This window comes from Sus scrofa, chromosome Y (assembly GCF_054392235.1).
Source record: "Sus scrofa isolate SSC_HxYL_T2T_F1_AM1 chromosome Y, Sscrofa_HxYL_maternal_Yorkshire_Landrace_v2.0, whole genome shotgun sequence".
Classification (NCBI taxonomy): Eukaryota; Metazoa; Chordata; class Mammalia; order Artiodactyla; family Suidae; genus Sus; species Sus scrofa.
The window spans coordinates 5816087-5843516 of NC_139402.1; the positions used below are offsets into that span (position 1 = coordinate 5816087).

The 27430-nt window shown below is 45.2% G+C and overlaps 1 long non-coding RNA gene across 3 annotated transcripts in view; it reads right to left on the reverse strand.

The window, feature by feature from the left end:
- Window positions 1-27430, reverse strand: part of LOC110257730 (uncharacterized) — a 129178-nt gene that overhangs the window by 49162 nt on the left and 52586 nt on the right. Inside the window, exon 3 of one of the 3 annotated variants that reach the window (XR_014836009.1) lies at window positions 1132-1275. The exons of 1 other annotated variant lie outside the window; for it this stretch is intronic. This is a non-coding gene — a long non-coding RNA (uncharacterized LOC110257730). Of the gene's footprint in view, window positions 1-1131; window positions 1276-9392; window positions 11273-27430 lie in introns of those variants that run through there. One more of the 3 variants, XR_014836008.1, reaches the window with a different exon arrangement.

Genomic DNA, 27430 nt, shown 5'->3' on the forward strand with positions numbered 1-27430 from the left:
GGGAGCAGTCCTTTGCCTCATATGGGGCAATACTGACATAGATGAAGCAAAACCTCAGTCAGCAGTTCAACTAAAGAAAGAAACATTTGCCTGCACCCACCACCACTCACATCCCATAAGAGTTCATCCAATAGAGCCCGCGGATAAAATAAAGCAGGTCCTATCCACCCAAAAACATACGTGACGTGAGACTTAACCCAAGGCAAGACTGTATCAAAGGTTGACACCATAGCAACAAACCAAGTGTGTAACAAATCCACTCTTACCAACTCAACAGAGACATGTAACTCCAATCAGAAGAGTTGGCAGTTAAAGAAAGGGCAGAGGCTTCATGGAACTATATGCAAACACAATCAGAACAAGCCTGACAATGCTAAGAGCAGGAACACTTGAATCTAAGACATGCATCATTAAAGACTGTGTGGAATATTACTCAGCCACAAAAAATAATGCCACCTGCAGCAACGTGAACGCACCTAGAGAATCTAAGGGGAAGTAAATCAAAGACAAGTACTGTATGATTTCCCTTATGTGCAGAAGCTAAAAATTACCAATGAATGTGTGTGTAAAACAGAATCAGGCTTTCAGATGTAGAAAGCAAACTTGTGGTTACAAATTAGGGTCATGGGATTAACAGATCTCAAGTCTAGGCATAAAAGAGATGAGTAGAGTTCCCACTGTGGCTCAGCAGGTTAAGAAAATAATAATTTTTCATATTGAATGAATAGAACTAAGATCCAAGAATAGTGAGGTTTTTTTTTAATGATATGGTCTAATAGGTTATTTAGACCAACTTTTCTGCCCAAAATAATGTGAATTTGAGAAAAACTACACTTGTAAAGCATTATTGCAAGAATAGGGAAATCATGCCTAAGTTGGAAGTTGAAACATGAATAAATAAGAAACAATAAAATGGTAAAACTACCCCCAATTTTTCATTGAAATAATGGTGACAGTTATCTGAACAGTTTAGTTTCCCAAAGCAAAACTGGATATCTGAAGCTAGCGGGTGATACCTTCTGTGCATTGAATTTGCAGGGTTGGGGATCATCGTATTTAGAGAAATAGCATTTTCTCTCCAAATTCAAACCCAAAATAATTATTTCGTATTATATGCCATTCTGAACTCACCAAGGATGACGAGTGGGTTAAGGATCCAGTGTTGCCGTGAGGTGTGACCTGGATCCAGCACTGCTGTGGCTGTGGCATAGGACGGCAGCTGCAGCTCCAACTGGACCTGTAGCCTGAGAAGCTCCATACGCCACAGGTGCTGCCCTAAAAAGAAAAAAGAAAAAAAAAGATAAGAAGGATTTACTATCTAGCACAAGGAATTATATTCAGTATCTTGTAATAACCTATAATGAAATATAATCTTCAAAAATTACTGAATCACTGCGCTGTACACCTGAAACAAGCACGATATTGTCAATCAGCTCTACTTCAATTAAAAAAACTTAAAAAATTCTAAAGTGCAAAAACAGCTGTTTGGGTTGAATACCTAAACACCAAATCACACACAGCAAACCCCTCAAGGCACCCCACCACTGTTTGCCCCTTTCCCCAGTGTGGGAAGGGGCCCCTGTCTCTGAGAACAGGGAGTCCAGCTCTGCTCAGGACCATGTAATAGGCTGAGCTGTGCCCTACAGCACGTATATTTCTCTGATAGGTTTTCAGTTTCGTTCTTTGGCTTCTGGATCTTTAGGCTGTCCCTTGGGAAGACACTGCCCGTTAGGGTTTTGCAGTCCTGAAGGCTGAGTGCCTTGGTAACATGACGACTGGGGACCAGCACGTGGGGAATGAGCCAGGTCCTTCGCAAGCCAAAGGGATTAGATAAATCAATTGGTAAGAAATGGTAGCTCAGTCCAGATGGAGGTTTCCTAGCCAGAACCTGACAGGGTAAGACCTGGAGTACATATAACGCAATTACATCCTTGGCCCAGATACTCTGAGCTCACAGAGTCCTCTTCCCTCTCTCTCTCCCTCCCTCTCTACCTCTCTCTGTCTGCACCTGCAGCATGAGGGCGTTCCTGAGCCAGGGCTTGAACCTACGCAACAACAGTGACCCAAGCCCCGGAAGTGACAATGCCAAGTCCTTAACCATGAGGCCACCAGGGAACTCCGAGATTCCTCTGCTCTATGCCTGACACAGAACAAAGAATCAGGAGGAATCAGGGTGCTCGATAAGCAAGATTCAGGAGCGGCACTGAGGGTGTGGTGCCACTCTCGTGAAAAATATCCAGACGCACAGAGCCTGTCAACGGGACTGCTGAGTATCATGACACTGGAAAGTAGGAGCTGCGGGCTAGAGAGGTGAAAGAGAGGGCATTTTCTTTCTTCAGTGATGACCTGATTATAACTTTTTAAAATTATCATGAGTAGATGCTACCACTAATCTTCTATTTATTTATTTATTTATTTGCTTTTTAGAGCCACACCTGTGACACATGCCAGTCCCCAGACTGGGGGCTACACCACACTCACGGCAACATGGGGTCCAAGCCCTGTCTGCGACCTACACCACAGGCTGACAGCAACACTGGATTCTTCACCCACTGAGCGAAGCCAGGGATCAAACCCACATCCTCATGGATCCTAGTCAGGTTTGCTTCTGCCGAGCCACAAAGGGAACTCGTGAACAATCTTTAAATTGAAAAGATCTTAAAGAAGCACATACTAATCACTGTGTACGTATCTGCCTATGAGCACAGAACCCACAGTGAAACTGTTGGAAATAGAATTTACTGTATCGCGCCCTTAAGGAATTTGCCTGTAATGCATGCACTGACTTGGCAGTAGGCATTATTTTTTTGTTGTTCAAACCAAAGCTACAATCTTTGGAACCCTTGCACCACTCTCTCTGTTCTTCTTAGTGAAGGCACCCAAAATGAGCAGATGGTATATTTTTATTACATCATCACAGTCTCAGGGGGCCAGGACAGAAACACTGATTAAGAATAGGACTCTCGGAAGTTCCCATTGTGGCTCAGCTGTAACGAGCCTGACTAGTGTCCATGACGATGCGGGTTTGATCCCTGGCCCCACTCAGTGGGTTAGGGATTTAGTGTGGCCGTGAGCTGTGGTGTAGGTCACAGATGAAGCTCAGATCTGGCGTTGCTGTGGTGTAGACTAGCAGCTGCAGCTCTGATTCGACTCCTAGCCTGGGAACTTTCACATGCCACAGGTGCAGCACTAAAAAGAAAAAGAAAAAAAAAAAAGAACAACAAAAATACAAAATGACTCTGAAAAGTTCCCAGGTGGCTCAGCAGGTTAAGGATCTGGCATTGCCATAGCTGTGGCATAAATTACAACTGCTGCGTGGGCTCAATCCCTGGCCCATGAACTTACACAAGCTGCAGGAGCAGCAAAAAAAAAAAAAAAAAAAAAAACAAAGAAGACGACACTGGCTTCTCTGTGAGGGTGGCTTTTGGGGTTTGGCCTGGAGAAGAGAAACGGGAGGGCCGGCGGTTGGAGCTCTTTTGCAGATTTCCGAACACTCTCCACCCATCCCCACGCACACGAATGCATTTAGGTCTCTGAACCACAGACGGGAACTCACTTCACTACGTCCTTTTTCATGTAAGACTACAGAGGCTTGAAGATCTTATGCCCACTCGCTTGATAAGTCCTATGAATTCCAGGGTGAACCTGTGTGGGGAGCAGAGCGATTCCCCCACCACCACTTCCCACCCTGGAATCTGTGACGCTGGCATCTTCCAGGACAGACTGGGTTTGGCAGATGTGATCAAGGGAAGGACTGGACCTGTGGCATTATTCTGGCTTGTGCAGGTGGACCTGAGGTGATCCCAGGGGTGCTGTATTGTGTGGAGGAGGCAGGGCCAGAGATACAGCTGTGTGAGGAAGACCTGAGCCGCCACTGTGGGCTTTAAGGATGCGTGGGAGCCATGAGCCAAGGTCACCTTGCAATGAGCCCCATGAGACCCAAGCAGACTTCTGATTGCCAGAGGAGCAAGATTAGCCACATGTGTTGTCTGGAGCCCCTAGAAATGTAATGATTTGTGATGGCAGCCACAGGAAACTGGGAAAAGTTCCGAGGAATCAGGCAGGACAGAGCGCCTAGGTGCCCCTTATTGTCAGGAAGTGTTCAGCAAGGAGAGTCAAGCAACGCCTGAGGAACCTGTGTGTCTGGGAGGCGGGCGACGTGGAGCCTTTCTGTACAACAGGGTCGAGAGCTCAGGACCGCAGAGAAAGGAGGAGCCATCCCCACGTCGGCTATGCCCCCAAATCATAAAAGAACAGAGCACCTGCCAGAGCAGGGTTTCTCCCCGACACAGGGAATCGTGATGCAGGATTCTCGGCACACGGAAATGTCCTTCTTAGGAACCAGGTCACTGGGATGTGTAATGGGATGGATTTTACTCTTTTTTCTTTCTTTCTTTTTTTTTTTAGGGCGGCACTGGCAGCATATGGAAGTTCCCAGGCTAGGGGTCAAATCAGAGCTGCAGCGGCCAGCTACAGCCACAGCCACATCAGATCCAAGCCGCATCTGCCAACCTACACCACAGCTCAAGGCAACACCGGATCCTTCACCCACTGAGCGAGGCCAGGGATTGAACTCGCAACCTCATGGATACTAGCTGGGTTCTTAACCTGCTGAGCCACAAGAGGAACTCCAGATGGGTTTTACTATTAAAGCGACAAGATGACTAAATGAGGTCCTTTACTGAACCAAGGCGATGGAGGTCACACATACAAGGGGACCCTGTTTGGTGAGAAAAAGCACAAAGACATTTACCAAGGCACCTTGCATGCCTATTGCCAAGTGAAAGAAAGCAGTCTCTATGACGAAAAGGATCTGGAAAAGAATGTGTGCGTATAATGACCGATTACGTGGCTGTCCATCTGAAACACTGTAAAGCAGCCTTTCTTTAAAAAAAACAAAGCAGTCTGCAAAGACTGTACATTGCATGATTCCGTTTCTATGGCATTCCGGAATAGGTGAAACTAGAGACAAGGTTAAAAACATCCGGTGTCAGCCAGGTTTGGGGGTGGGGGAGCTGGGGATACTTTTCAGGTGGGGGCACTATGCGGTATGAGACAGTCGCAGTGGATACATGATGCTAGACTTTTGGCGCAAGTCACAGAACTTTACAGCACAAAGACTGAAAGTAAGGTATGCAAACTCAAACAATAACAAAACTGCTGAGAAAGTTAGGGAACTCCAGGATGAAATGCATACTGTGACAGAAGAATTTAATAGTGTTACCAGAGGGATGTTTGGGTGGGGACGGTGTTGACCGAATATTACTTCATGTGTTGGTGGCTGTGTGAGACTAAAGACAAAAGGAATGGCACACAAGCACTGCCCTCTAGCTGATAAAACTGTTACTCACACGGATACAGCTTAACGTTTCTGAGTCCCATGCACACATACTGGAATGGAGGCTTTAAGTACACGGATGGCAAATGGTCAGAGCAAGTTAGCAGTCGGCAAGAGCAGATAAGCAGTGGAGGAGGTGAGAATGGTCCATGCTGCACATGGCTCCAAGCTGGAGACATCCTCAGGCACTCAGCTATGGCTTAATGTGCAAACAGCATATTTAGAGACGCATGCACAAACAGGAGTCGGCGTGCACACACACACACAGCCCTCCAGAACCCAGGGTTCCAAATCCTCAAACTCAACCAATCACAGATCACAACCATTGGGGGATGATTCCAAAAAGTTCCAAAAGGCAAAAACCTGAAGTTTCCAGGAGCAGACAATGATGTACAAAGCATTTACACTGTATTTACAGCTATTAACATTGTATTGTACTATCTTGTATCAAGTATTGTGAGTTACATTGTATCAGGTATTGTGAGTAACATTAGGTATTATAAGTAAGGTAGAGATGATTTAAAATAGAGGAGAGAATTACATAGGTTCTATGAAAATACTAAGCTCTTTTATATGAGATTTGAGCATCCATGGATTTTCATATCCAAGGGTGTCCAGACACCAGTCCAAACCAGATACCTATGGAAGACTGCATATTTTCTTGCTCTGTCAGCTGACAAGGCCTGAAGAAACAACCCCCTACTAGCAACAAGCCATCTGGTACCAGAACTTGACTTCTAAGCCTGCTCTCCAGTAAAAGGAACCAGGGCTCCCAGGAAAAAAGAGATGACTCTAGGACTGGAACAAGAAGTAGAAATGGTGTGTCCAGCAACCTGGAGTACCCGAAATGCAGGAAGGGTGCACAACCACCCACTTCAAAAATGCAACGATGGGTATTGGAAAATGACTGTCGCTACTTGAGAAAGACATTTGGAGATAACAGGTAAAATTGCGGGCAGGCACATCCTATTACACAGAAATCCCATCTCAAGAGTAATCACCATACCTTAGAAATCTATACCTAGAACTTCCATATGACCCCGCAATCCCACTCTTGGGCATCTATCAGGACAAAACTCTACTTAAAAGAGACACACGCACCCACATGTTCATTGCAGCACTATTCACAATAGCCAGGACATGGAAACAACCCAAATGTCCATCAACAGATGATTGGATTTGGAAGATGTGATATATATATATACAATACACAATGGAATACTACTCGGCCATAAAAAAGAATGACATAATGCCATTTGCAGCAACATGGATGGAACTAGAGACTCTCATACTGAGTGAAATGAGCCAGAAAGACAAAGACAAATACCATATGACATCACTTATAACTGGAATCTAATATCCAGCACAAATGAACATCTCCTCATAAAAGAAAATCATGGACTTGGAGAAAAGACTTGTGGCTGCCTGATGGGAGGGGGAGGGAGTGGGAGGGATCGGGAGTTTGGGCTTATCAGACACAACTTAGAATAGATTTACAAGGAGATCCTGCTGAATAGCATTGAGAACTATGTCTAGATACTCATATTGCAACAGAACAAAGGGTGGGAGGGGGGGAAATGTAAAAAAAAAAAAAAAAAGGAATCACCAGATGAATTCACAGGCCTGTATAAGGAGGAGGCTTGAGGATGCTAATCCTTGTATTGTTTTTGCAAGAAAATATGGCAAAAGAAGTAAGATACTTTTAAGAAGAAATGGGCATATTATTGCTATATCACACAGTGCTTTGCAGCACTTAAGGACACTGAACCAGACCCATGTGTGTCAGTATAGTTAAGGGAAAAATGTACAATAATGATCAGATTTCTATTCTTAGAGGGAAATGTGGGATTTAGTCATTAGATAAAAGACACACAGATGAATATATAGAGTGACTGTCAGTAAGAGGTTACCTTTGGGAAGGATGGAACACATGCATGAAGGAAGGTGGGTTTATTTAGTCTCTCAAAAAAGTGCTTTGAAAAATTTATAATAGGCAAAGGTTGCATCTGTAGCTTAGATCTGATCCCTGGCCCAGATGGCGAAAAGGAAAGAAAGAGAGAAAAAGGGAGCAGGGAGGGAGGGAAGGAGGGCAGAAGATGGAAAGAAAGAAAAATTTATAAAAAGCATCTCATCTAGTTGCTGGTCAGAAGGGCATTTTTACATTATTTTGACTCTTTTTATGTGGTTACAATATTTTGTGTTCATTTAAAATTTAAATGGAGGACTTCCAACTGTGGTTCAGTGGGTTAAGAACCAGACATGGTGTCTGTGAGAATGCAGGTTCAATCCCTGGCCTTGCTCAGTGGGTTAAGGATCAGGCACTGCCATGAGCTCTGGCGTAGGTCACCGATGTGGCTCTGATCCAGTGTTGCCATGGCTGTGGCACAGAGTGCAGCTGCAGCTGCAGCTCCGATTCAAACCCTAGCCCAGTGATTTCCATATGCTGCAGGTGCAGCCCTTAAAAATAATAATAATAATTTGAATGAAAGAAAGAAAATAGGCATAGAGTAAAAATGCATGGCGATGAATCAGAAGATAGAGTAGATGTCTCAGTAAAGACCCCTGAAAGAAGGAAAGCAGAGTTGTTTAGCTTCGGTTTATTCTGCTTGAGGAGGAAGTGACAGGTTAAGTGCTTGTTTGACAGATGGACGGATGCTTTGGGGAAAGGACGGATGCTGATAACCATGATGGCAAGAAATTCAAGATGAGCTTTAAACCTTCCCACGGGTTACTGTCAAATACTCAAAGAGCAATTTTGGAAAAGTCGCATATCTAATGGCATCTCCTGTCACCCTGGGGATCACTAAATGCCTGCCATATTAATGAGAGCTAAGCCATCTATTTTTTTTTTTAAACAATGCGATAGTCTTGCTTCTTTGTTGGTTAAAGATTTGAAGAGTTTATGGGGAAATCGAGAAGGAACTGGAAAAGTTTTATTAGGTTTTTTCAAACATAATGGTATAGAAGATGGATATAGAAACATTTTCTGAGGACAGAAAGGGGAATACTTATCTTTTAGCATCATTCTCTGTTGTTTATTTGAAGCAATACTTAAAGTTTTCAGTGTCTCTTGCCCTAATGCCATGTTAACATTGTATGACGAATTGTTTTCCTCTATTGTCTGCATCTTATGAGACACATACACTATAGCAATAGTTGGCACATAACAAAATCCCATATGGGATTAGCTTCCATGAGGTTGACAAAAACAACATTTTCTGTCCCTCAGGTATTGACTAATAAAATGGGCTAATTCCTTCTCACATATCCTAGCAGAAGCAATGTCTTTCAGTTCACTACACAACTGGCTTTGTTGCTATTTTCAAAAGCACATGCTTCAGACCTAGGATTATTTCACAGTACTGTCTTGCTATCAATGGGGTAGAGTCCTCTTCCCATAAATAAACCTGGATTAAATAGGGGGAAATGGAGGTTACCAAGGACCAATGATCACCCTCAGGTCTTTATAGTTATCACACTGTGGAATCATCCAAATACCCTTTTGCAACTGGTATATATATGATCCAGCAATCCCCCTCCTGGATTATATCTAGAGAGAACCATAATTAGAAAGGATCCATGCACCCAGTGTTCACTGCAGCACTCGTCACAATAGCCAAAACATGGAAGCAACCTAAGTGTCCATCGACAGAGAAATGGATGAAGAAGAGGTGGTCCGTGTACACAATGGAATATTACTCAGCCGTAAAAAAGAATGAAATACTGCCATTCACAGCAACGTGGATGGACCTAGAGATGATCATACTAAGTCAGACAGAAAAGGACAAATATCACACGATACCACTCATGTGTGGAATCTAATAAAGAATGATGCGGGGGAACTTGTTCCCCAAAACAGAAACAGACTCGAAGATTGGGAAACCAAATTTACAGTCACCAAAGGGGAAGCACTAGGGTGAGGGATAAAGTGAGCGCTTGGGATTGACGTACAGGGCTGGCATTCCATGCTGACACCCACGCATGCGATGGATGGGTAAGCAGGACCTACCGTCTGTCACAGGGAACGCTACTCAACCCTCTGTAGTGACCTTCACAGGAGAATAAAAAGGAATGGATATGGGTCCAACTGATTTCGCTGTACACCTTCATCCAGTACAACAGTGCGGGTCAGCTATACTCCAATAAAATTTAATAATTTTTTTAAAAGAATGGAACCTTCTCCTTCCAAATGGAAAGTAGCTCATTATACGTCTTCTTTAAACCCCAGTGTTTATTCTTCGTTTCACTCTGGCCCAGGAAACCATTACATGTTTAACACCAAATGCTGTTTTTAAATCACTCCAAGCCTCAATTTCCTCATCCATGAAATGGGATAACGATGAAACCCACCTCATCCGGTTCGTATGAGAAACAGACAAGAATGCTTAGAGAATGCTCCTAAAACAATGAATTCAGTAAGGAGCAAAGGGTATCATCTACGAGTTGTTTAATCATTAATAACCATTTTGGGCTTAGCAGAGGTTTTCAATAGATGTATTTTCTATCTCTCTCTCTGTACCAGCGGAATGCAGAATTCGTGTCACCTTCAAGGGTCAGAATCTGGGGAACAACTCCATCTCCTGTCAGCCCAGGAGCAGTGGTCCAGGATGAAGCGGGCTTAGAGATGCCCACGGTCTGGGAGGATGCTGCAACGTATCTATTTCCCCGTCACTCCCCATGCTTAAGCATTATTCCACACATACCTCTCATATGAAATCATAAATTTTATTATGGATTAACTGCCATACACCCATTGAATAAAGCCAACACAGAAGAAAGCCGTAACGGTGTCTGGGAAACTACAGTAAGAGAAACCTGCCAAGGCATCAGGAAGCAGTGTGTGCTTGGATCACAGACCATTGTAACAAACCAATCTGAAAATTTCCGACTTGCCATGAGAAAATTATTGGACTTCCCCAGAAGGGCCTGAGTCACCTTTCAATTTCCTTACCAATTATTTCAATGAAATTAAAAGAACCAAGCTACATAACACCCTGTTAGAAATATTCTTATTTATACATGTGTCTGTGCAGCTCAAGGTATATGCATTTACACTCATGGTTTTGCCTCCATCCAACTAGAAACTCGACTGTACATTTATCTGTCAAATTAGGGCATTTTCATAAAGGGAGACTATTACCACAAAGACCCGTGGGATGCAACTCGTTACATTATCTCGATAACACTTGGTCATTTATTGTGACAGCAGAGAGAGTAAGAAAACTGTGATACAGCTGAAAAGTGGCAAAGTCAGTGTAATAACGTACTGTCTTGAAAGAGACAAAAGGGATGCATGAGATTCATGATTAGACTTGCTGCTATGTCTACACAGCCAGTGCAGTGTTGCTTCCTTCCCTAGGTTATGGTTAATTATTCTCGACCCGGTGTCGTCCGTGTCCAGAACGACGCTTGTTAATATCATCATCCCCACGTACAAGGACGTCTGTCTGCACTTAAGTCCTTCTCTTGTGCATCCTGAACTGTCAGTACGCGGTTATGCTAATGGTTCCCAATAACCACAGGTAACTGCCTATTTCAGCAGCAGTAATAAAAGAATATTTGGACAGTGACATGTATGAAGTGATCTAGAAACTAATTTACAATGCGACCAAGATGCGGAATAACCGTCGTTCAAAAACTCCCCAAACCAGGACACATGTCTCAGTTTTTACAAACTGGCGCCATGTACATGTTTCGCCTAAGTGCAGCCGAGACCACCTCTATTTTCACGTCTCTGCCCTCTGTCGAATGCATGGAGGTACAGTTCAGGGCTGCAGACGGTCACTCTGGAATGAAAATAGTCTCAGAGAGTGAGAAAACCGAGCTTCACCCCGGAGATCTGAAACCTGAGGTCCTCCCTGGGATTCTGCTCTTATTCCTTCATTTCCTCTTTCAGGTTTAACGGAATCTTCTCTTCCGAGGAGGTGGAGAATTCTGTAAATCCAAGTGTAAATTATAAGTAAATGTACATTGCGTGTGTGTATATATAACTATATCCGTGTGTATACACACACGCACGTGCATAAATATGTGTAGATACACACACACACATGTATGTACATGTATGCCATATGTGTATGCCTATGGCCAAAGACATACCATCAACATAAATGGTATTTGTCTTATTGACAGAACCAGACTCTGTCTCTGGTCTGTGCGACCAGAGATGCTTGACCTCAGCTCAGACACCTTTTAATACCATGAAAGTGACTTCTACAAGGATCACGGGGGGCCCAGTGACCAAGATAAGTGTCAGCCTGCTCTCCTGGCAGCCGCCTGGGGCAGTTCCTAACTGTCCTTAGCAAAAGCAGCAGCTCCTGGGGCCAGCAGGTGGCAAGTCCTCTCTTTGCCACATTTCTCAGGGATAATGTTTCAGGCCAGTTTTGCTCCCACAAAGAGCGGCTTCTGTGTTCTACTCAAAACATGTCCTGTGTGTGAGTTTTTTAACCATCTTGGCATTCAGTTCTGCTGAAAGACAAGGAAATCAGCTTCAGGGAGACCAAACTGCACACAGGACAGGATTTAACTCCCCCTTCAGCGTGGGTACAAACAGGAATCCTCAAGTTCAATGGCACCCTATATGCTTTGCATCCTTGCCGAGGTGAGTGCTTTGCTGTGATTGTTTTTTCTGTGTAGTGGATCTGCTTACATTTAGAAGGACATCGGGTGGTTTTCAGAACTAGACTCTCAGACATAGAAAACAAACTGAGGGATCGTAGGGGTGAAGGAGATAAATTAGGGGTTGTGATTAGCATGTACACAGAATTTTACCTATAAGATAAACAATAAGGACCTACTGCACAGCACAGGGAACTACAGTCACTATGTGGCAATAGCCCTAATGGGAAAGAATCTGAAAAAGAATATATGTGTATTTATATATATATATTTATATGCATATATCTGAATATATATATATAGCTGAATCATTTTGCTGTACACTTGAAATTAATACTGTAAACTGTACCTCAAAAAGTTGGATGATTTATAAAACATAAAAATAAAACCATGTTGATCTTTTATGAAAGGCTCGTGAATTCTCAAGTTTAAGGGGGGGGGGATTGGATAGATGCCAAAGAACAAAATTGGGCAATTCTTATGTTCCAACTATATTCGGGGGATCTATAAGAAATCTGGGATACAAGGAGGTACTGCGAACTAAAACAAGGTACTGAAGAAAATCTCCAGTGGAATTAAAGCAGTAATTTCATGCATTCCAAGTGGAGATCGTTGATTATTTTGGTTTGCGTTTGGTATTCTGTGTTTCCAGGCCATTCTTAACTGCCGTCCATACGGCACTGGTGTCAATATGAGCCATTTTAGAGATGTGGGGGGCATCAGAGCCACAGAAGCATCCCCACCTGAGGAGCTGGAGGGGACTGTGCCTTTCCCACAGCCTCCTGGCTCCATCAGCGCCAGTGACAAAGGGGCCTTAGAAGCCCAGCCCTCCTTGGTCACCAGCCCTCACCCCGGATTCCACACCCTACCCAGGTGTCTCAGCCAGCACGATCCCAGAATCAGCAGATGGTCATCCCAGGATCAGCAGCCTGACCCCGGGTCAGCCTGCCCAGGGCCTGCGCTCCAGCCCCTGCAAAAGTCCACGTCTGCCCTGTGCCCTGGCCTCGCTCAGCCCTTCCTCCTGCTTCACACCCCCTGTCAGCCAATGCCACCACTTCGGGGGTGGGGGTGGGGAATGAAGATGCTTCCCTCTACCCCTGTAGGTTCTTAAAATCTAAGGACTACATGGACGTGAGACAGAGGAGTGGGAGAATGTCACACCAGCACTTAATAATGGGTCTAGGTGCAGGAGACCCAGGAAAACTGACGCCATCACCACAAGGACTGAGCCCCTCCCCCGAAGTGCCACCTTCCTCCAAAGACAAAAGACGATGCTGGGGGCAGTGGTCTGGGACTTCCAAGGGCAGCGGGAGGATGCACATGGAGATGGAAAAGCCAAAGTGTGTAAAGAGATGTTTGCTGGACCAGGCAGACAGGGAGGCCCAGAGGGGCCTCTGGTCTCTGGACCCTGCGGACCCCTCCACACTGGGTCATGTTCTCTGCAGACCTCTCTGCTCGCAGCTCTCTTCTGGAAGCAAGCCCTCTATGTAGATTCTTTAGGCAGCTAAGGAGAGTTAAAAAGAAAGACTTCCTGAGTCTTGTGTTGCTTCCAATAATCAACCTAAAATAATTCTTCGTCAGAGACACATTTTGGGAAGGCAACTCCCATGCACGTTCATTCTTCTGTACCCCAAGGCATCACGGGAATTCTCTTGATACCCACATCCGTCCCCCTCATTTCTCAATACTGGGCCTCTTGCTTTGCCATCCTGGTCTCCAATTCTGCTGAGCTAAGTCCTTTTTTTTTGTCTTTTGCCGGCCACATCCATGGCATATGGATGTTTCCAGGCTAGGGGTAGAACTGGAGCTACAGCTGCAGGCCTACATCACAGCCACAGCCACACAAGATCCTAGCCACATCTGTGACCTACACCACAGCCTGCAACAACACCAGATCCTTGACCCAGTGAGTGAGGCCAGGGATCAAACCCTCATCCTCACCAACACTATATCAGGTTCTTAACCCGCTGAGCCACAACGGGAACTCCTGCCAATTCTTAACATATATATATATGTCCATCTGATCCTTTCTCTTTTTGGAGGGGGCAGAGGCTGCAGGATGCACTGGCTTGACACGGGATCTCAGTTCCCAGACCAGGGACTAAACAGCGGCCAAAGCACTGAAAACACCAGATCCTAACCAGTTGCCAACCAGGGAACTGCCATCGCTCTGATCCTTTCAACACCCTCACCCTTTGGTTCGTTGAAATCTTTCCTGCAATGATGCTTTTTCTCCACCCAAATGCATTCCCTTACGCATCGCACCGCACCTCCATCTGCTCAGGGCTACAACTTCTTTCTGATCTTAAGCCTCGATTGTTCTAGCTCACCCCTGCTAATGCCCCTATCCACTTCACTGGCCTCCCGAATGCCTTGAAGCTGCCAACCCTTCATTGAAAGGCACCTCTCTTTATCCTGAGTCCCCGCTAAAAGCCCGTGGTAGGAAACCATAAACACTCCTACACGAATACCCTGAATCCCGGGCCCTCTCATTTTCTTGCCTGAGCTTGTAAGCACAGCTCTGGGTCAGTACAGCCCTGCCTCCACCCCACTGCCCACCGTGAACATAAACAGCCACACCAGCTTCCGCCCATTCTGACGTTACAGTGAATGCCAAACGTGGTGTCCAGGTGCCCCCACCAAGCTTCCACAGTCTAGGAATCCTCCAGCCCCTTCTGGTAAGTATTCTGTACCCTCCTCCACGGAACCCCAAGACTTACCCCCCTCAATCACCTGCTGATTTTACCCTCCATCGCCTCAAGAACATGGAAGCTATGAGCCCAAAGCATCCACGGACTTGGACCTGCACAGCCAGCAAGCACCCCACATCTGAACCCACGTATTAAAATTGCTGATGGAGGAGTTCCCATCATGGCTCAGTGGTAACAAACCCAACGAGTATCCACGAGGATGCAGGTTCAATCCCTGGCCCTGCTCAGCGGGTTAAGGATCCAGTATTGCCATGAGCTGTGCTGTAGGTCACAGACGTGGCTCCAATCCCTCGTTGCTGTGGCTGTGACATAGACTGGCAGCTGCAGCTCCAGTTCAACCCCTAGCCTGGGAACTTCCATCCGCCGTGGGTGCGACCCTCAACAGTTTTTTTTTTTTTAATTACACATAAAAATGCTGATGGAGGCTAGATGCTGCTCCTTTCTAAACACCACCCCTCTGTCTTCACAAGGATGCCCTCCCTTCTTGCTTTCTCAAGGATACAACTCCTGGACCAATCCCCAGCCACAAAAAAAAAAAAAAAAAAAAAATAATGCTCCTTACTTCCCATCTTAAAAAAATCATATTCTTGACTCACATTCCCCATCGGCTTCCATCCATTCCTTCCGGCTCCCATGGTACGGAATTCCTCCCAAAGAGCTACCTGAGCTCACCAAGCCTCTGCCTCCCCCTCCAGCCCCTTCTCTCCCACGATCATCCAGGCAGGAATAAGAGCTACCTGAGCTCACCAAGCCTCTGCCTCCCCCTCCAGCCCCTTCTCTCCCGCGATCATCCAGGCAGGAATAAGAGCTACCTGAGCTCACCAAGCCTCTGCCTCCCCCTCCAGCCCCTTCTCTCCCGCGATCATCCAGGCAGGAATCCGCAGCCTGGGGGGCCTGGAGGCGACTCAGATAAAGGGTCACTAATAACTTCCTGGAGCCGAAGCCCATTTTCAATTCTCAGTCTCAATCTCAAAAGAGGTCACCTCTTTTGGCATGCAGCCCTCAGGGCCAGAAACTTCTTTCTTTAGAGGGGACAGTTGCTCTGGCTGCCTTATATATTTTTTTTTCTGCCACGCCTGATGCAGTTTCTCCCGTGTCATTTCCTGCTCCATTCCTGACCTCCTCGTACTGTCAGGTTGGGAGTCTCTGTCCTTCAACATCTATCATCTCTTGCTTATAATCCCTCCTTGGCGAACTCACAGTCGAAAGCCACTGAAGGCCACCTGCATGCCACAGGTTGAGCATCTGTTTCATCTGCTACAAAGGCTCTTAGAAAGCCCAGTCTCACCTGACTGATAAGCAGTATTTAAAATGATCACTACAGCACATGGTACATCAACTATATTGCAACAAAAAAGTTTAAATTAAAAATAAGAGTTTCCATCGTGGTTCAGCGGTAACGAACCCAACTTGCATCCGTGAGGATGTGGGTTCACTCCCTGGCCTCGCTCAGTGGGTTAAGGATCTGGCATTGCCGTGAATTGTGGTGTGGGTTGCAGACACAGCTCAGATCCTGCAGTGCTGCAGCTGGGGTGTAGGCTGGCAGCTACCGCTGTGATTTGACCCCTGGGCTGGGAACTTCCATATGCCGCAGGTGCGGCCCTAAAAAAAAGATACATAAATAAAATGATTACACTCAGCACTGTGTGTACGACCTCTGAAAAAAACTTGCTGTGGCTGCCTTGCGATTCGCTCTCAGTTAAAAGGTAAGGGGCGGTTAAGGGGGAGCTGTTTCAGAGACCCTCCAGATAAGCTGGTCTCAGGAGCAACACAACTCTTCAGCACACATTTTATCGCGCACCTGTAAGGCAGCAGCCACCTCCAAAATGACCAGGGGAAAGGGGTGCTGGTAAAACCACCCCCCCTCCACAGGAATCAGCTTCCAAAGCTCGTCTTACTGTGACACCACTCTGGGAAGGACCAAACCCCTGAGAGAGAGGTGGAGAGAAGAGAAGAGCCCCGTTCCAGCTCACAGGGAGATCACAGAGCCCCTGGAAGAGTGAGATGCTTGAGGTCACGACTGTTACCAAGGGACAGGTTTTTATCCCATCACCCGAACCTGTGACTTGTTAATCCAAGGGCGGGTGATGACGGGAAGCAAGGCGCAGATGGAGGAGGACCTCCTCTCAGACCCTTCCCATGGCTTCTCCTCTGTGTCTGGGTCTCCTCTTGTGTCTCTAAGGAGGACACGGTCCTTGGATGGAGGGCCCCCCTCATCCAGAAGGAGCTCCTCTCAGACCCTTCCCGTGGCTTCTCCTCTGTGTCTGGGTCTCCTCTTCTGCCTCTTAGGAGGACACTGTCCTTGGATGGAGGGCCCCCCTCATCCAGGAGGACCTCCTCTCAGACCCTTCCCGTGGCTTCTCCTCTGTGTCTGGGTCTCCTCTTCTGCCTCTTAGGAGGACACTGTCCTTGGATGGAGGGACCCTTCATCCAGGAGGACCTCCTCTCAGACCCTTCCTGTGGTTTCTCCTGAGTTTCTGTCTCCTAATCCTCCTCTCCCTTCTCTCCCTCCCCCACCTCCCTCTCTCTCTCTTTCTGTCTCTCTTGTGCTTTTTTTTTTTTTTTTTTTCCTCTTTTCAGCCATGCCTAGGGCATGTGGAAATCACTAGGCCAGGGACTGAACCCACATTGCAGCAGTGACACCGGATCCCTAACCCTCGGAGCCACGACAGAATGCCTCCCTTCTGAGGACAGCAGTCAGGGGCGAGAGCCCACTTTACCCCAGGATCACATCCCCTTTCTGCTACCTGCACCCCACAGGCACCATACATGCACCCCGATGCCGCATGGTATGAATTAACCACCTGGATACGAGTCCTGGGAAAATCCAGCCCTTGGGGAACCAATGCTGCAGTGAGTGGTTCAGAGCCCTGAAGATCCAGATGTAGGGAGAGCATACAGCTGTCCTGGAAAGAGACCAGCCAGCCTCTCCTGGTGAGGACCCCCAGCTGGGATTCCCCACAAGCAAGGCCGATTCTCCCACGGAGCTCACACGCCCAGCCAGAGACGCCTGGCTTGGTGCCGCCGCTTGGCTTCTGCGAGGATTTCCGTTCAGGCTGCTCTCGGAGGCAGAAGCACGTTAGGATGGTAACTGTCACACTGACACGTCTCTGTGGACAACAGTGTGATGTGAAACTGTGTGTGTGCATGTGTGTGTGCTGCACGGTGCGGGAAGTCCACGTTCACACTCAGTCCGCGTCTATGACACGTGTGAGTGTGAGTGCGTGCTTGTGCTACACCAACGGTCCAAGGCGTCGACAAGCACGTTTCAGATCACGTTTATGATGAGAGTGTGTGTGTGCGCACGCCCGCGTGCACTGTATGGATGGGGGTGAAGTCCACATTAACATTTCAGAGCCCATGTCTGGGTGTGTGTGTGTGTGTGTCCGTGTGGATTCTTCTCTGCAGAGAGCGATAATGAGGATTTGCATCTACCCCAGTCCCCAGAGCCTGCTGCTCCATCCTCCTGAAGGCGGGATAACTCACTGGCACTGATAACTCTATTTCTCAGCTCCTCAGGAGGCTGCGTGGCTACAGGACATCCAGCTAGGATTGGTTCCTCTGTCCAGACAGGCTGCTCTTGGGATTATTTATAATACTGCGTAGCAAGCCTCTGGACAGAGACGTCTTATTATTGTTAATAATGAAATAGGAAACCTCCTTTTCCGACACCTCAGCCTGAGGGGTGCCATTTCATCCACTGTGCGCTGCAAGGCCTTTCAGAGAAGCAGAGGGACAAGTAAGACCTCTCCTGGAAATGTATTATAAAAGGGGAAAATACCACCCAAATTCTGATCTGGTTTTCACCGAACAAAATAGCAAACGCTCACGCACGCGCGTGTGCACACACAGCCACCCAAAAGGAAACAGAAAAACTAGCTAATCCAAAGTCGGTGTTAGATTTAAATCTTTCTCCAAAATGGCTTGACAGCAGAAAGTCTTTAGCAGATAGAGGGAGATGATACAGGATACGCAAAGGACTGTGTTGGTGGACTCACAGAACACTGCACATCTGGAACAGTTACAAATCTACTACACGAACCAGGACACTCTAAAATGCAGCGGCAAAGCAACGTCCCAAAAATCTGGGTGTTCCCATCATGGCTCAGTGGTTAAGGAATCCGACTAGGAACCATGAGGTTGCAGGTTTGATCCCTGGCCTTGCTCAGTGGGTTAAGGATCCGGCCTTGCCGTGAGCTGTGGTGTAGGTTGCAGACGCGGCTCAGATCCTACATGGCTGTGACTCTGGTGCAGGCCGGCGGCTACAGCTCCAATTAGACCTCTTGCCGGGGAACCTCCATATGCCATGGGTGCGGCCCTGAAAAGACACACACACAAAAAATATGGTAAAATTAGAAACTGACAACAAAACATTAGTGAAAATCATGTCATAGGCTTAGCTCATGAAACACACACTTCTAAACAATTCAGGATTGGAAAGAAAAATATGGAAACTGAAAAACAGGCAAACACCAAAGACATCAACATTGTATGGCAAGTCACGTGGACTGCGAGTAAAGGGAAGGGATTTTACGTTACTGATTTTAATTTTAGTGTAACTAATTTTTTTTTTTTTTTTGGCCCCATTCACATGCAGACGTTGCCAGGCCATGGATCAAACCCACCCTATGGCAGCAACCAAAGCCACTGCAGGGACAATGCCAGATCTTTGACAGGCTGAGTCCCACAGGAATGCCTAGTACGACCAATTTTAAAGAGGAGCTCTAAAAGACACACACAATTAAAAACTGGGAAACCCAGGTGAAAGGCTGGGACAGTGGAAAGAGGGAAGTGAGGAGTAAATACTAAGAATACTATCCCGTGATCTGCAGTGGAACGCGAGAGAAACATCAAGAGCAGAGCCAACACAATGTAAAACACGAATGGAAGAAAAGCAATGTTGAAAACACATTGACGAGTTTGGTCAGGAAGAAAAAAAAGCATCAACAGGAGGAGTCGATGGCATATTGAAACAGGAGACAGTACCACAGAGATTTGAGAAAATCCTAACGGGAAAAATGTATCATTTCATATCACACAGACTATTTCTAGAACCAAGGAAAGAGCTCAGCACAGGCAAGAAGACACTTGAAATCCTCAAACTCTACTCATTCATGACCCTCAGGAATGAGCTACGATGGATGATATTTTCTGGGGGTGGTAACAGCATGAAGGAAGACAGCTGAAAAGGCTGGTTCTAAATTAATCATTGGAGGTCAGCAGTGCTACTCATTACATTCGTCTACTTGGGGAACTGCTTCAAAATTTGCCCATGTTTATGTTATTTTTTAATGACTTCTATTTTTTCCATTATAGTTTATTTACAGTGTTCTGTCCATTTTCTACTGTAAAGTGACCCAGTCACATACACACATATGCCTTCTTTTTTCTCCCATTATCCTCCATCAGGTTCCATCACAAGGGACTAGATAGAGGTCCCAGGGCTACACAGCAGGATCTCATGGCTTATCCACTCCAAGTGCAATAGTTTACCATCTATTAACCCCAAACTCCCCATCCATGCCACTCCATCCACCTCCCCCTTGGCAACCAGAACTCTGTTCTCCAAGTCAATGCATTTCTTTTCAGTGGAAAGGTTCATTTGTGCAGGATATGAGGTTCCAGATATAAGTGATATCTGATATTTGTCTTTCTCTTTCAGACTTACTTCACTCAGTATGAGAGTCTCTAGTTCCACCCATGTTGCTGCAAATGGTATTGTTCTTTCTTCACGGCTGAGTAATATTCCATCAAACAATTCATCTATTTTTAAAATGAATGTCCCCAAAAGAACACCAGCCCCTTATTACTTTACAGGAAGGTGTGTTTGTTCGTATGTTTGTTTTTAATCAGACTAACACTATGAAGGGGCTTCTTTTCCTTCATAAAGGTTTAACTTCTCAACGTTCTGCAAACATCAGAAGCACTCAGAGAAAAAGGACATTACTGAATCTATTCAATAGTAGATTTGAGGAGACACCTCCTGGAAAAAGGCAGGGGACTAGACTATAAAGTTCTGAGAGTTCTTAGGAAAAAATAGTATTAACAGGTCATAGGCTTATGATCATGAACAAGCAAGGGAATCCAAAAACACCAGAACCAGTGTGCATGCTGAGTAGTACGCAAACATCACTCTCTGCTTTCCAAGGTAGGAACAGCCAACTAAATAATTCCAGTTATATGCATCATGTAAAACAGCACTGAAAATATTAAGTTACCAGGGATAAAGGTCATGCACTGGAGTCTAGAGTAGCAATATTTATTACTGCTCCAATCAGGAAACAACCCAAATAGCTAATGATGATACTAAGAGAATGCATAAATAAATGGGAGGCTATAAGGACATCAACGTATTACAGAGCCATGAAACAAATCATGCATCCTTACACACAATGGCCTGGATACTGCTGACAGACAAATACTGAGTAAAAGCAGCAAGAGAGAGCAGAGCAAACTGCTCAGCTCCATTTTCACAAGGTCTAAGAGCAGCAAGGTGAACTGTGGGTGAACTGTGGGGAGGACGGAGTGGGTAGTCAGGACAGAGATGCATGAAAGGAATGCCTCCCTCGTGTGAACACGGACCTGTAATATTCTGACCTACGGATCTGGAAGCTTACTGCGAGGGCATGTTCTCTTTCTGTGAACCCATCGAGGTGGTCACCTAGTTTTTACACTTTTCAATATTCAGGTTCAGTGTCCATAAAAAGCGAAAGGCAGCGTGGTCATAGGTTCACGGGTTTATGGATCTCCGGTAACTATTTTCTCGGCAATTTAAAAGTAAATATTCATTAAGCAATGTTTGACATCGTTGTTTCCAATGGAAGAGAGTCACTGTAAACAGGTCTTGCCTGTAATGTGCTTCTCTGAATGGTAGAGACACAGGAGATTGGTATTTGAAAAAAAAGAAAGAGAAAATGGCAGAAATGTTGACTCGGGCACCACGGCTGGGGTGGGCAAATGCCACTCCAGGCAGATGCGGATGAGATGTAAGACACCCCCGACTGAGCTAAGACTGAAATGCTGTCACATTCACATCAATGTGTCCATGGGTCACCTGTTTCCTCAGGTAGCACAGGTGACGGGTAGCACACTGATTTTTGCAGGTGATGAAAAGGATCCATCAGCAATTACATTTTTCAACTGAGCAGCAAGTGAAGATGCTTTAAAAAGCATTAAATTTATATACAATGTACAGCCTGTTTTAGGAGAAAGAACCAAGAAAAAATATATATCTATGCACCACATTCTCATGGATGTCCTTTGGATTTAGAGAGAGATGCTTAGGAAATTTTTGAAAAACAAATACATAAATTCTCTCAAAACTGTCAGTATTGCAAAGGTCCATATTTTCGCAAAAGCTAAAATACCAGGATTTGCAGAAATTTTCTTATGTAAGTGAGAGAAAACTCTCCTAAGACTGTGTATCATTCTCTTTCGCTGTAAATTAGAAACTCCTACAGCAAATCAAGTGTTTCAGAAACTGGACCCGAGGAGTCTTAAAACATGCAGAGAGGGAAATGTGTATTCATTTGCTCACAGTGGATTGAAAAGCTGAGTGTGCTCGCTGTTCTCAAACACTGCCTGTGCTACACACGTATGGCCATTTCTCCCTAAAGGGTCTCGGGATGAAATTTTACATATATCTTCCTTTTTCAGAAAGAGACAGCACGATGGTGCTTTTACGATCTGAGAGAATTCTGGAGGGCGATCCCGCTGCCCTAACGTCGGCTGTCACCTCCGATACTCAGGATTCCCATATGCAAGGGATGCTCTTCCAGATGCTGGACAAAGGTGAACCACGTTGCCTTACTTAGCTCCACGGCATACCTGTACCCAGCAGGGGTGGCATCGAAATGGTAGGAACTCATTCCAAGGAAGCGTCCTGTGTCTGTGTGCCGCCTTTTCCTTCAAACTCACACACACACACCCCAACACCCCCCACACAGCCCTTAGCAAACGGTGGGTGCTTCTCCTTGGATGTGGTCATTCCTCTTTGAAGCTAAATTCCCTTTTGTGTTTCTACACTTGTCCTCTCCTTTCTTACATGAACAGCAGAAAGAGCCATAACAGTCTACATCAACTCTACTCATAAAAAAATAAATCTAAGTACTACTTAATAGAAAATTAAAGAAGTTATTGGTAATATTACAAATCAGGACTTAGGGCATGGATCTCATCATGATAAAAATAGTTTTAAAAGGTTGATTAGGTCCTAGCAGGTGCAATGCACATGGGCTCACGCAATGAAGTCTACAAACATTTAAGCCAGATTCTACCAAGGGTGGTTCAATGTCAAAACTTAAGCATACGCAAATGTAATATTCCAGGCGATAATTATTTCATAGGCAATAGTCATCAGCATGGTAACAGATTTTATTTTCTATTTGTAAATGTTGGAAAAATTGCCAAAGAATTGTGCAATTACTGCATTAGACTCTCAGGAATGAAGGAGCAACATGTTTGCAATTGAGTTTTGTTGCCTGTGTGCTAGTCTTCTAAGCTGTTTTCCAGTTCTGCGTCAAAGGACTTTTCCAAATTTCTTTCTTCTCTTTGGTAGTAGCTACAACGTCTTAAAAGATGTGGTTTATAATGCCTCTCTAAGAAAAGGCTGTCATCCAGTAATCCCATTCAGCTCTAAGTACGCTTACTTAAAATATAGTTTGTTTTGATTGCTACCTGCTTTTTTCTCCCCGAGGGTTCATGTATTGTCCTCATTCTCATATTTTTTCACTTATTTCTTTAACTGAAGTGTAGTTGATTCACAATGTTGCATTAGTTTCTGGGGTACGGCAAAGTGACTCAGTGTATACACACACACATAGATAGTTGACGTACAATGTTGCATTAGCCTCTGGTGTGCAGCAAAGGGATTCAGTTTATATATATGCATATACACACACACATATACAGATGTATACACTTTTCATATTCTTTTCCATGATGGGTCATCGCAGGATACTGAATATACTTCCCTGTGCTCTGTAATAGGACCTCGCTGTCACCCACTCTCTATATAATAGTTTCCCATATTTTTACACTTTAGATCAGGAACCGTCTTAATTTTTGTTGTTGTAATTCCATAAAACTTCACAGAGTATAAATACACGGTGAATTCTTTATCAAATATTTAATACTGATAATTAAAAGAAAAGAACTGGACATGGGAATGTTGGAAAACTGTTGTTATTTCACTGTGATAGCTTTACCTGCATTGCATTTTAGCCCTGTTTCCTAGGTGAGAGAGATCTGAACACACTGAAATCACCCTTCTTGCTACTACTAAAAACATACACACCACGTAAAAGCAAGAGTTTCATATTCATTCCTGACTTTGCAAAGTTGTTTAATAAAGCATAAAGGAACCAACTACGGTGAGACACCCATCGCTGTAGTGAGTGAAGCAAGAAAAATACCAAAGTGTAGAGACGACCTAAGAGTCCCTTAGTGTTTACCCTGTAAGAAACAGGTCATAAAGGCATGTAAAATAATTAGACACAACAATATCCAATTTTTCCAATAAAAATACTGGCAGGTATAGCTGTCAACTGGCAAACTGATACCACCAAGGCATCAGGAGTGTGAAATGCATTAGCTGTGTCTTGCATCTGTCTGAAAGTTCCATTGTCTGAATCCCCTTCAGAGGATACTGGGAAAGCCGTCTTGGGAGATGAGTTCTTTGGGTAGGAAACAGGCGCTGAAAGCCTTAATTTATTTCACAACATTGCTGTGGTAAGACCGTGTCCCTTGATGTTTGTACTGAAGGCTGAGGTGTCTGCCTGGTTTCTGCAGGTGAGCTACAGAGTATGTACTGATGCGGCAGGACGGCAAGCATCACAGAGGCCCATTTTCCCTTCCAGGAGGAGGCACCCCACAAGATTGCCTGCACCACTGCAAAGCTGCCCATGCCTTTTCCTAAAGGGCATTTCAAGAACTCTTCCGAGATATCTGGCTACGATGAGCTCAGAGACCCAAACACGCATTAGCCCTTCCAGGTCAACCGATGCTCACTCACAATCTGGGAATTCAATTGCATCTCAGGACATAGTAACCCTCAAAATATCTTACACATTGTTGCAAACCTGGGGTGCTGGCAGTATCATAACACGAAACATGTCAGGTGTCTAATTTATCAGGCTGAAAAACAGTACCTGTACCTAATAGGCACTGCAGCTAATTTAGGGAAAGAAAATCTCATTTTATTTTTATGTATTGATTGTCTTTTTAGGGCCACACCTGCAGCAGATGGAGGCTCCCAGGCTAGGGGTCAAATCAGAGCTGCAGCTGCCGGCCTACACCTCGGCCACAGCAACGCTGGATCTGAGCTGTGTCTGTGACCTATACCACAGCTCACGGCAAGGCCAGATCCTTCACTCATTGCTCGAGGCCAGGGAATGAATCCAAATCCACATGGGTACTAGTCCAGTTCGTGACTGCTGAGCCACAATAGGAACTCCAAAAATCTAAAATGTTATTCACCATTAAGCAATGGGCTATTTCATCTAGTTGTGCCACCAAGCTGGAGGTCCAGCTAGTGGCGCAGTGGGTTAAGAATCTGACTGTCGTGTCTCCTATCACTGCAGAGGTTCAGGTTCGATCCTCAGCCTGGTATAGTGAGTTAAAAGAATCCAGCGTTGCCATTCAGTCCCTGGCCAGAGAACTTCCATGTGCTGCAGGTGCAGGCATTCAAAAAAAAAAAAAAAAAAAAGTCTGAGGTGTTGACATTAGAAAAAAGAAATGGACATTGTTACAATATTAGCTACTTGTGTCTTGAACAGAGAAACTCCAGGGGAAAGGGTATCTCTATGTCCTTTCTCCTGTTGGCCCCACACATTCAGGATCTTCTTATTTTTTTCTTTCCCATATGCTCTTCATTCTAATTTCTACCGCAAACCCTTCCCTCCCCTGCGTCTTTCACCAGCCCCTCTGCTGTCCTCAAGGACCTGCCCAGCGATGTCCCTCACGCACTCCTTTTTTCAAATACACCCTCTATTGTTCTCCAGGGTTCTCTTAACAACACTTGCCTCCCTCTTCCTCACTGATACAAAGAAAACCACAGTCACCAGCACAGACCAATAAAGAGGCCGTGCTTCCTGAGTGTTCACCTGTCTGCAGCTTTCAGGGAGACCATCAGGTCTGCAACCACCTGCCCCTGTTCAAGCCATACCCACAGCCATACGGGCAACCCACTGAAAACTGTCTGCCCAAGAGGGTGACCCCTGCACCTTCTGCTTCACCGCCTGTGCATGTTTCAGAGAAATCTCCTTGTTTTCCAGAGTGCAGGAGTCACGTCACGCAAAATAAATCTTCTATGTGATTGTAATTTCTAAACACATGTTTTGTCTTTCCTTTTGATGTCTATTCTGCTTTGTTTGGATCTCTTTCTTTGATTGGGAGATTTCTTTTTCTCATTTTTCCACTCTGCTATCTATCCTATATCACAGACAACCCTGTACCTTTTTTTTTTTTTTTCAGGCTGCACTTGTGGCACATGAAAGTTCCCAGGCCAGGGGTCAAATCAGAGCTGCAGCTGCCGGCCACAGCCACAGCCACGGCCACGGCCACGGCCACAGCAATGTGGGATCTGAGCCACGTCTGTGACCTACACCACAGCTCACAGCAACGCCGGATCCTCAACCCACTGAGCGAGGCCAGGGATCAAACCCACATTCTCATGGATATTCGTCAGGTTCATGACTGCTGAGCCATGACAAGAACCCCTATACGTTTTTTGTGGTTTTTTTTTTTTTTGGCAAAGTGCTTTAATTGTAGTCGGAATGGAAGGAACATCTCCTCCTTCTCCAGAACATGATAATGATCTTGGAAAATGTAAAGCATGGACAGTCTCTTGCCAGCTTAGAAGCTGGTGCGGTCATAAATATTCAGGTAGATTTTATTGCACTTGCATGTCCACGAGGCGTTCTTATTTTCAACGATGTTGCCATAAAGACAACATGTGTTTCAATTTAGCTACGCAGTGTAGCACGTTCAATAGTCTCCATTCTTCATTGTGTCTCAGACGTTTAATGTAAGAGGATGCTCCCTCCTCTTGAGTCTCTGCCACTGTTATTAAAACACGGTTAAAAGTGTCTTTGAGACCTTGCTGTCCGCACTGAGGTAAATTCTAAGGCCATCGGTTTGACTTACAGCATCTTTATTTTGTCCTTGCTCCTGGAGGATATATTTGCCGGATTTAGAGATTCAGGATGACATTACTGCTCAGAAATATGACATCAGGCTGTAATTCCTTTGGGGTTTTTGTGTGTGCGTGCGTCTATTTGTTTGATCTTTTCCTATTTTGAAGATTTTTTTCTTGGCCTTGCTATCCTGAATTTAAAATCTGTGGTTCTAGGTCTGAGTTGGTTGTGTCCTCAGCCACAGCTGGATTTGTTCTGTTGTGGCGAAAAAGTGATTGCCTTTAATCAATCTGGCAAAATTCTTAGGGGACCCCTCTTCAGAGAGAGCTTCCTTCCACCTCCCCATGTTTTCTCACTTCTGCTCCTTGCACAAGCGTATTTTAGCTCTTTTCATTCTTTGTTCCATATTCCATAACCTCACCTGCTAGTCTTCCACCCTTTGTCTTACCAAAGCTGGGTAATTTGTCAAATATTCACGTATGTTCATGTCCTCATTCCTTCATTCTTTTAAAGAATATAGAACATAATTACACTTTGCATGTGACCCATAGGCAAAATTTCATTCCATATCCCGAATATATGCTGATTTAATTGTTTTTAGGATCTTGGTGGGCTTTCCATCCTATCTC